Here is a 10,219-nt window from a genome sequence, read left to right as displayed (position 1 = left end):
AAGAAGACATTTTCTGAAAACAGCTCTGTTTTTGCCCTTTTGTTGATATCTCAGCATACTGTCAATATGCTGAGACATCTTTGCCAGTGACAGCTATCTTGTGTGCAGTTGGGCCATGGGTTACTCGGAGCAAATAAATATAGTAAAGTGTAATTCCATGATTTTGACTGTAGAATTAAACTGAGATACATCATTTTAATTACATTTTTATTAGTGTTGTTTTTATTTTTAAAGTTTTTATACATACTGTATAAAAATGTAGAGGAATAAAAAGGAAAATCTGTGGTCTACTGATTGGCTCCTTGTTGCCACTAAGGTAAAAAAAATAATCTGAAGCCTTTTTGTCCAAATACTGAGGAAGAATGACGCTCCAGCTTCCATAAACATGAAATGCAAAGAAAAATAAGACTGGCTCAGTGTCGACCAAGTGCTTCTATTGACATCCAGAGTTTTAAATCAACACTGGTAACAGTTTGAAAAGGCACATGATGCCAAAAGCACTAAAAACACAGCATTGTTTTTACTCCACTGTTTAATTTACTGAACATGCTCAAAGTGTTGTAAAAAGATGCTCTAATTTTGAAAATAGTTTAAAAAAAAAAAAAAGGAAATAGGGCAAAACGACTCATTGGTATCTCTATCGCGTCCCTAAACAAACTAACATCTTGATGTGTGCCCGAGCCAACTATAAATCTCAAGCATCTCTGCAGGTTTGAATCAGCATTAAATTTTAAACACACTGCTAGAGGATTTCACAAGTAAATACTATACATAAAGGAGCAGCGGGGGATTAAAAACCCCGAGGTAGCAGAAGATGGATCCCACCATTATGCTCTTTTTAAAGAAACAATTGCTATTAAAATATGCACCTGCTCTTGACAGATACCAGCCTGTTGCGTCTTCAAAGTTGGACATCAGTTAGTCACATCAACCAGAAAGCGTTGTTGTGTTGGTGGTTGAGGCACAATGAAATGATCTGAACGAGAAACTGTCACTTCTAACCAAAATAACATCTCAATCATGTGTAGTCCAAATCCCCAGCAATGTGAAGGATCCCCCCCTCTCAAACAGAATAAGTTCCCCTGGCTATCAAGACATCAGATCTGCTTTTAGTGGGTCTTGATAGAACGATATCAGTACGAGCTGATGCAACTCACTGGGGAATTATGAAACTACGCTCACGCTTCATCTGCTCAATGAAAATTTCATCAGCGGGAGCCTTTTCCAGGCCATGATGGGACAAGTCTGAACAGCACCAATGCAGCTCTCTGGCTGTGAAATGGAGAAGAAAAAAAAGAGATTACACAACAGACAACAATGACAAACGCTGCACATTCAAATGACATAAAAACACAGGAGCAGCAGAGGAGCTACATATACAGAGGTGTCACATATAAGCCATCCAGGGTGGGGAAGTGGTTAAAATACCAGTGAAACTACTACAACAATTACAAAATCCCCTTTCAATAAATAATAGCTTGCTCTGCAGATTTAACGTGCGAGTCTCCTCTAAAAATTTAAAATTAAATATGACTTTGAAATATTGCCTTTATCTACCAAAATATTATTGAGTCAGCGTGAAAAGTTCATTTTGAACTTGAGACCTCGTGACTTAAGGTGTCTGGCTGGCTGTGGGCTGTAGGTAATCACTGCAGCTCTGCTCACGCGCCTGATAAATTATCAAATACATCGGCACTCCACAAAGTGCAGCCTGAAACTATTCCCATCTTTTACACTCCAGTACTCCTCAAAGTAGGGTCAGAACCCCTTGGGGGGTCCTAGATTTCCCATTTCCCAACATTTTTTTTTTATCTAGCACAACACTATATTTTATTAAGAAGGACAGAATTTTAGTTTCCACTCCTCCAAACTGTTACCCCATCGCTTGAAAGTTCTCTTTTGTGCTCAATTAGAGCTAAAAGTGACTTTTTTTCCGAGTCAGACTCCCACGTCAGCTTCATTGGTGCTGACTAGGCTGCGACTTGTTCAGCGTCCCCGTTTCTCTGTATTAAAATCTACATACAGCCGCCGTCCTTTGTCCTACAAACACCATACATTTTAAGCACTCAAATATGATCTCTGTCTTCCCCTCGCTCCCCCTCTCTCTAAAGGTTGACTGAGCTATTGAAATATAAATGCGCCCTTCACTTGCCCGGGCATTGGCTCTCATTTTAGGAATCCAGCTACAACAGCCAGGATTCTGAGACAGCTTTCTGTAGGAAGTGTAGTAAATGGGGATGTTAGACACACACATACACTTCAATTATGGATGGGGATTTTGGATTCTCATGATGCTCCCGGGCATATCTGACCCTTTCTTTGTAAAAAGAGCTTTGTCTTTTGCAGACATTATGTCCCAGCTGTGAAATGGCGAGCCTGTTTTTAGACTTGTTCGTGCAGATGTTAAAAAGAGGGTGAGAGATTGACTGATTTGGCTATGTTCTCATGTAAATGAGGTTAGAAAAGGTTCTAGGTTAAAATCAGATGCTTTAAAACAAGGGATGGGGAGGGCGGGCTAAATGTTTCCTGTAAAGGGAAATATCAGTAATATGAGACATCCGTAACATGTGGAAATATTTCATGAAGAGCAAGAGAATAGCAGTAACCACAACAGCACAGACATTCTAATGCTGTTATGTATGACGTCTTATAGGGAAAAGCTTGAATTACTGGTGGGAAAAAAAATATGGTATATTTTTGAGTCGCCTATGGTGTCTGATAATAACAATAATGTAGAAAAGCAAAGGATGAACACAATTTGCTTCCTTTTCACATTTCTTCCGCACACTCAGGTGTCTATAATGAAGCATTCAACATTTACTGAAGTGAGTGGTTTCTGCATGTATGCCCATCCATGGGAGCATGAGGGGTCGCTGAACTTTTTGATGAGTGCGAAAATGACTCGAGTCGACCCATTTGAGCACTCATGAGTTTTTGGAGTGACGTGTTAGGCGGGGCTTTCTCAAATCAGAAAAAAACAAACAAACACTAAACTAAACACTCTGGTGAGCCGTTGTCTTATTATTAGGCACCGATTGTTTATTTTTTCCTCTTATTCATAGGCTGGGATTATATGTTTGCATGTTTTTACTGATGACATGAGGACTGCTGGTCATTGAAAAGAATATGTGCAGTAGCTTGAAAGCCGAGGTGCAGCAAAAGCTTAATCAACCAATCATTTTTCTTAATGTGCAGGTCTGCAGAATTTTCTATGTTCATCTCTGCAGAAGTATACAGTATTGTGCAAAAGTCTTGAGTCTTCATTACTGTAATTAGCTTCCAGTGAGCCAGACTTTCTTGTAATTTTTTATGTTGTCTTAAGCAATAGTTCTCCTGTGTTTCTGAAAGTCTTTAAAAGTTTTTCTTTCTTTTTTTTTGGACATTGTTTGTTGAATCACTTAACACTGACCTATGAATCATTCATGCAGGAAAGAGACACCTAACTCACAAAAGAAATGGTGGTGGACAAAAGAAGAAGTGGCAAACTATCTGGAGCAGATGGATAGTATCTGGAAGTCATGTCTTTAAGAAGTAGGAACAATAGGAAGGAAGAAACAATAGAAAATAGAAACAAAGTCCACTAAAGACCTGACACAGGACCTGAGAGATGCACCCGAGCCTTCAGTTGATCCATCAACTGTTTGCAGAAAGCCTTGTTAGAAATGGATTCAGAGGAAGGGTGGTCGTCAGGAAGACGTTCCTAAAGAAGGGAAACAGGAAGAAAAGGCTGAGCTATGCCAAATTACACAAGAACTGGACTGTCAAAGTGGTGATAGGTCTTATGGAGTGATGAAACCAAATGCGAAATTTGGGTTCAAATTGTTGTCAACATGCATTGAGGAGGTCAGAAGAAATGTACATATCTACACCCATCTGTAAAAACACAGTGGAAACTATGTCATGATTTGCCAGTGGATTTGGGGATCTTGTCAAAATTGATGGAATTATAAATGTAGAAATACACTGTCGGATTCTTATCCACCATTCAGAACCATCTGGAAAGAGTCTGATTGGCAAGAGCTTCATTCTTCAGCATGACAATGATCCCAAGCACAGTGCCAATGCAGTAAATCCATACTTGGATAGAAACACACAATGGAACATGTCCAGTCAGTCACCTCGACATAATTGAAGCAGTCAATGGTCATGTGGTTAGAGAACAGCCAACATCCAAAGCCACAATCCAAAGAAGAGATTTGAATGTACTTCAAGAAGCCTGGAGAGCTATTCCTGAAGACGTTTTTAAAAAAATTGCCTAAGAGAGTTCAGGCTGTGTTGAGGAATGATTGTAACCATGTCAAATATTGACTTTCAAGCTTGTTAGAATCTCTTTTTGTAATTTATGTTTGTACAATTTTTACATTTTTCAGTAAATTGCTGCACCTATATTCTATTTTCCTAGCAAAAAAAAAAAATTAGTGGTGCTTTTTGCACAGTACTGTACATCCACCATGAGACATCTAAATGTAATACTTAATAATAAATATGAACACTTAGGTTCAAGTAAGGGGCAAGCTTCTTTTCTCCTTCTTTTAAACTCTAGATAAGAAGATCTGTTTCTTTAAATTTCCAAAGGCAACAACATTACCCCTCCCCCCTTTTTACAATTTCACTCATATTTAGGGTAGTTTTAATTTGAACAATGAAATCCAGCTCTTTGACTGTCTTCCAAGAGACACTGTCTGAAAATGTGCGCCTTCGTCTCCATATTTAAATGATCACCCATGAAATCTGGCTTCTCCCTGTGCCAGGATGGCCATTTGGAGCGGCTATAAACATGTCTGATTTCGAGTGTGACTAGACAACTCATCACCCTTCTTTTCTAACAGAACCAAGACTTTAATCAAGAAAAGAAAGAAAAGGCCTCGTGTATAGATTGTAAATCAGTCTACTGTTAAGTCTGGTGCCAAGGCTTTCAAGAAACGCTCCTTTAGTGCTTTGTCTTGGGCACATTTCTCATAATAATGTGATAGGGTGAATAGTGTGATGGCATTGGTCGAATTTTTCTGTCGGAAGTATAATATGTCCAGCATATCTGCTGTTTGTTCAAGGTACTAATATAGAGTCATATAACAGTTTAATATCACTGCTCTGTCTTCTTTAGGCATGTATAATGGTAAAGCCTATTGTTTATTAGGCAAACCCAATCTTCTATAGTCACAGAAAGGCACAAGTCTGACAAAACAGAAAGAATAAAACGAATAATAGATAATAAATACGATTAGGGTGGGAGGCTATTGTGTTCGGGTCTGAGCTGAAGCTCTCCCTTAAAGCTCAGGATTGCAGAGCATCAGTGAGGAGAGCACCTTTCCCTGATCATCTGACGGCAGACGGCTCCTCCCCGCTCCCTCCTGTCTGCTACGCAAAGCAGTGGCTCGGGCACAACTCTGCCCGCGTTTCTATCCACGGGGTTCGTCTACGTGAGCAGGAGACCGGAGTCGAGTTCTCCACTTTGAATAAACAAGGACTGCGTTCCTGCACTGGTGTCGCTTTCCAGTGAATCAGTGATGAGAGTGGCCGAGAGCACAGGCGGACGCTTTTCTCCCGTGCGGACCTGCCGAGCGCAAAAGTGCGCGCCCTGGTTCGGCTTCGTCTCCATCCTCCGCTCCTGAGATCAACCCAAATCCAAAGAGGCGCGCTGAGATCCCCCACGAACCCCCCTCGTGCGAGGTAACCGGATTTTCTCTCAAGATTTCCCCTTACTTTGAGGACACACTGCTTCTCAGCAGCTCACACACATGCGTTACGCTTTCATGCAACACTTGAATCTCCTAGCGTCTGAGAAAAGGATGCTGCTTTTTTTAATTGAATTTTTATTCTTTTCAATTCACGGGTGATTCATTTCTCAGTTGTCAAGCTCGAACAAATCCAGTTATCGCCTCGCAGCGAGCCGATCCTCTGACATTTTGAAATATGATTAGTCACTCATGTGAAATAGGTGCCTCGTCGTTTTTCTGGACCTCACATTTAAATTCTTTTTAATAGAGTATTGATCAAACTAATTAAAAAAAATAAACGCTGCATCCAATAAATTAACTTTAGGCGCTCACGGGAACACCGTCTTTTCTAAACCCTGTGGGCTTTGACATTTAAAGTAAGCTTTCCAATAACACTTCTAACACATTAAAAGTTTGGGGCAAAATTTGCGAAGTTAGTGTTTTTCTTTTTTCTTTTTAAGGGATTAAAATGCGAACTCAAACAGAGACGTTTGCAGAACTCCCCCCCCCCCCCCTCCAGCTCCAGATTGAAACTGAAAGCTCTTATATTCCATTTTAAAGAGTCGCCGTGTAAACTCAATCAGACAAGAGCAGCTAATGATAATTACCCCTCTCCTGTACTCGGGAAACGTAGCCTTGATGTGACATTGTTTCCTTCTTCGGCATCATTTCATCTCCTGTATCTGCTATCACAACCAAAGCAAGTGAAATTCCAGCAGCCACATACTATAACGTCACAGGATGCAAATTGCCATGGGCTGTGCAATTCACCTTTGATTATGAGCATGTGGGTGTTGGCTTATGTGAGCTGGTGCTTCCAGCAGCAGGATTTCCTCCAAGGCATAAACCGTTGTTTGAGTGGAATAAGTTCTGTGATGAAATTCAAATGAAACATAATGGCTTTTTTTCCCCAGCTGAAACCCTGTCCCATCTCTTTTGCTTCAAGTGGGCTTTAATTGCTCTGTATTTAAAATAGGTTCAATCTTTAGGCTACATAACCATGCTCTGGAAAGTAATGTGGTGGTGTTAATGTTCTGACAATTACTTTTTGGGTGTAGACTGCTCATTATATTGAGATGTGCTGTAGTCTTTTTGTTATTTTTTTCCCACTGAAAATCCCCCTTTTAAAGATTTTATTTGAAATACATAGTGAGCACGTGCAAAAAAACTTTCTAGATGTACATTTATTAATCAAGAGGCAAATGTATGGAAATGGTGAAAATGCTACACAATGAGTTCTCTGTAAGCTGGCTAGAAAATTGGAATTAAAGGGCAAAAGGTCGACATGAAAAAGGGGTCACCCTCATTATTTTCATACCCGACTAATCAACATGAATGTGGTGACTGTGCATCTGTTGCTAAGCCAGAACCGATATTTTGTTTGCTTCATCCTATGCTCGAACCAAACGTGTAAGTATTGCAGAAAGCAGTGAAGCCGGGCGGTCTATGAGATCATCTTGACAGTAAGCGTGTACGAGTTAGGTTGTAAAGACAATGGTGAGATAGGGAGGCGGTTATGATTTCTAAATCCGCAGAGAAAACAAAAGGTGTCTCTGTGGTGTAGGAGTGGACAAACACGCAGGGTCAGTTGTTTTTTACACCACAGCGTGAGGGGTTCGTGTGGTAAGCATAGAAGAAGGAGGAGGAGGTGGGAGAGAAACAGTTTCAATTGCCTGTTATTACATTTTTTTTTCTTTTTTGTGTTTGATGGAGTTTATCCAGTTGGCTCCACTTGAGGAAAGCGGGGGACGAGGGGTGGGTGGGGTGGAGGAAGAGAAGAACAATAAAACAGAAGTGAATTTTCTCCTCCTCAAGTTTTGCTAATCAAGAGCAATAAAAAATAACACGAGCGTAGAGTTAATATTTGATGAGGTTATGTTTGCTGAATTAAAGGATGAAAACTATTAGCTGAGGCATATGAGACTTTTGTTAAAAATGCAAATGAAATCCAGGGTTTGGCTTTTATGTGTTTGTGTGTGTGTGGTTGTGGGAGGATGTAGGTTTTCCCTCAAGAGATCCAACTTTTATGAAACACATTTTTTTTAAATGCTTTTAAATTGGCACAATTCAGCCTGAAGGCTCTAAACTCTGTATCAAAGTCAAATGTCAATGAAACCATTAAACTATTTATCCATATTGTTTATTTTTATTTGTGAACAATTGTGACAAAAACAATATTTTTAATCGACATTTCTTGTACTGTATGGTGACATCCTCTATTTTTAAGTCATGGAATTTATGCTTGTGTAATGGCCAGACTGGCCAGGACAATATCATATGAAATGCATGTTTGTTAAATGGCCTGTATTTGTATTGCGCTTTACTTAGTCCCTAAGGACCGCAAAGCGCTTTACACTACATTCAGTCATTCACACACACTGGTGACGGCAAGCTACATTGTAACCATAGCTGCCCTGGGGCGCACTGACAGAGGCGAGGCTGCCAGACACTGGCGCCACTGGGCCCTCTGGGCCTCTGACCACCACCAGTAGGCAACAGGTGAAGTGTCTTGCCCAAGGACACAATGACCAAGACTGTCGGGGGCCGGGGCTCGAACCGGCAACCTTCCGATTACAAGACGAACTGCCAACTCTTGAGCTACGATCGCACCGTTAACCTTGACCGTGACCCAAAGTCTTAACTGTTTCAATTGTCATAAAATGGCTTGAAAAAGGCTTCAAAATGCCGCTCTGTCAGAAATATGCCTGAATTGGTGTGCTAATTATACAGCAATGACTGTTAGTGGAGAGTGTAATTCAGATTATTTTCTGTAACTATGTCGCTTCACACTAAGTGTAACAGCAACAGTTTTTAGCCACAATAGATACTGCCCATCTAAATAACTTCAGATTTAAAGCTGCACTTCCTTCAGTCCCCAGCAGTGTACCCGTTCCGTGTGGAGCAGAACGGATACATAGCTGTCGAGACACACACTGACATATGTGGCTTTGTATCCACTATGAAAGGTGATAGCCCTATCATATTGCACAGGCAGGTAACCAGATTGGAGGTATTGTTGGCCATTGCTTTGTAGCACCTGTGATTTGAGCACTCTCAGCACTGCTGAATACATTTGCATATTAGCTACTTCCTGTGATTTGCATCCTGGAATTACAGGCTGAGTTAAGAGGTTGCAGAACTCCCCACTGCACAGTTATGACAGGTGCTAACTAGTCTCCTTGGTACAATGTGAGAAAAACATCACAGAGTGATAAGGAGCCGCCAGAAACTCTGAAGGTGTGAACATAACATGCATGAAAAGACATTTCTAGAGAGAATTGCTGCGATTGTTAGCATGCTGAGCTAGCTATAGCAAGCTAGCCAGCCGAGCTCGGTGGTTGCTACTTTCAAAGTGAAATACAGACTCCAAGGCACAATGAATCTTCTAAAGTTCCCAATGTGGAAAGAGTAAGAAACAATCTTTTATCTATGTAGTGCAGCTAAGAGTTCATAAGGCCAACTCCTGTCAGTGGTTGCTCTTAGTCATCAGTTAGCCTGCTTTCTTCCTACCCAGGGGCCTGAAGCTCTCTGTCTCCAATTAGGCCCAAAAAGTTGTGTTGTTGTGAAAAAGAATATAATATAAAATACATAAATTAAACTGAGGTATAACTTTATTTTTTAAGAAATATTGAAGGCTGTTTTCCTGACTGATATGGGGCAGTGAAGGAGTGGTTTATTCTTGTTAGCATCGTGAATGGAGTGACTTGCTAGTGATAAGATTTACAAGACCCAGGCATCATTATTTCCCTGCACCCAGTTAAATAGAAGTTGTCAGCTATCATGTGCTTTGTGATTGACTTTGATCCTGCCTAATGATCACTGTGTTCATCTTGGAGCCGTAGGACATCGCTCGTCATGCTCTCAGCCTGATATAATATGCACATGATTTCAAAACTGAGCCTCTTGACCTAGTGAATTCTCAGTTCTGCTGGCTTTTTGATTTTGGATATTTACACCCCTGTGATTAGGTCACCCAAGTACAATCACTCATCCAGCATTGTGATGGTAATGTCATACAGAGGCTGATTTATGTGTGTGTGTGTCTGTAGAATTGGCTGGATCCCCTGTCTGCCTCACCCGTGGACTGATTACTGATCAGACTAGCATTTCATATCAGCCTTGTGGGGGGAAATTAGAGGATTAGCAACAACTTCATGCTTATTCCCTACATATCTTCCAGGCCTCCAAATCCTCTGGAAGCCATTGTTATTTTAAGTAGCTTGGCAATTGAGCATGGAAGCAAGTTCTAATTCTCCCAAGTCTTTGGAGATGCTGAGCTGCAGAAAGTTAACAATTTGGAGCTACTTCCCCTGCTATTCATGTTCTTTCATGATGTGAAAATGAGTAACTGAGAGAGGGCCGTGAAGCTGGCTGCCAGGACCTCTTCACTCCAATCCTTGGTTCATACATAATAGATAAGTCACTGTAACTTACAGTACAGGGCCATAACTAGGCTAATGCTTAGATTTGCATATTTGTGCTGGATTCCATAATTCATGAGC

General features: G+C 40.7%; 1 protein-coding gene and 1 long non-coding RNA gene across 2 annotated transcripts in view; one reads left to right on the top strand and one right to left on the bottom strand.

The window, feature by feature from the left end:
• Positions 1-514: 514 nt before the first annotated feature.
• On the bottom strand, positions 515-5,392 carry LOC146374570 (uncharacterized). Its single transcript, XR_014801981.1, has 2 exons — positions 5,307-5,392; positions 515-3,700 (listed from the first exon to the last, which is right to left on the bottom strand). It is a non-coding gene; the product is annotated as an uncharacterized LOC146374570 (long non-coding RNA).
• The window catches only part of hs3st1l1 (heparan sulfate (glucosamine) 3-O-sulfotransferase 1-like1), a 25,313-nt gene continuing 20,454 nt past the window's right edge, over positions 5,361-10,219 (top strand). The window contains exon 1 of the mRNA XM_084948827.1: positions 5,361-5,670. The gene's annotated coding sequence lies outside the window, so the exon portion shown is untranslated. The remainder of the gene's footprint in view (positions 5,671-10,219) is intronic.

Source organism: Perissodus microlepis, chromosome 13 (genome assembly GCF_051167445.1).
Source record: "Perissodus microlepis isolate ML-2025 ecotype Zambia chromosome 13, ASM5116744v1, whole genome shotgun sequence".
NCBI lineage: Eukaryota > Metazoa > Chordata > Actinopteri > Cichliformes > Cichlidae > Perissodus > Perissodus microlepis.
The sequence above is the reverse complement of the archived record's forward strand: the minus strand, read 5'-3'. Positions and strand labels throughout refer to the sequence as shown.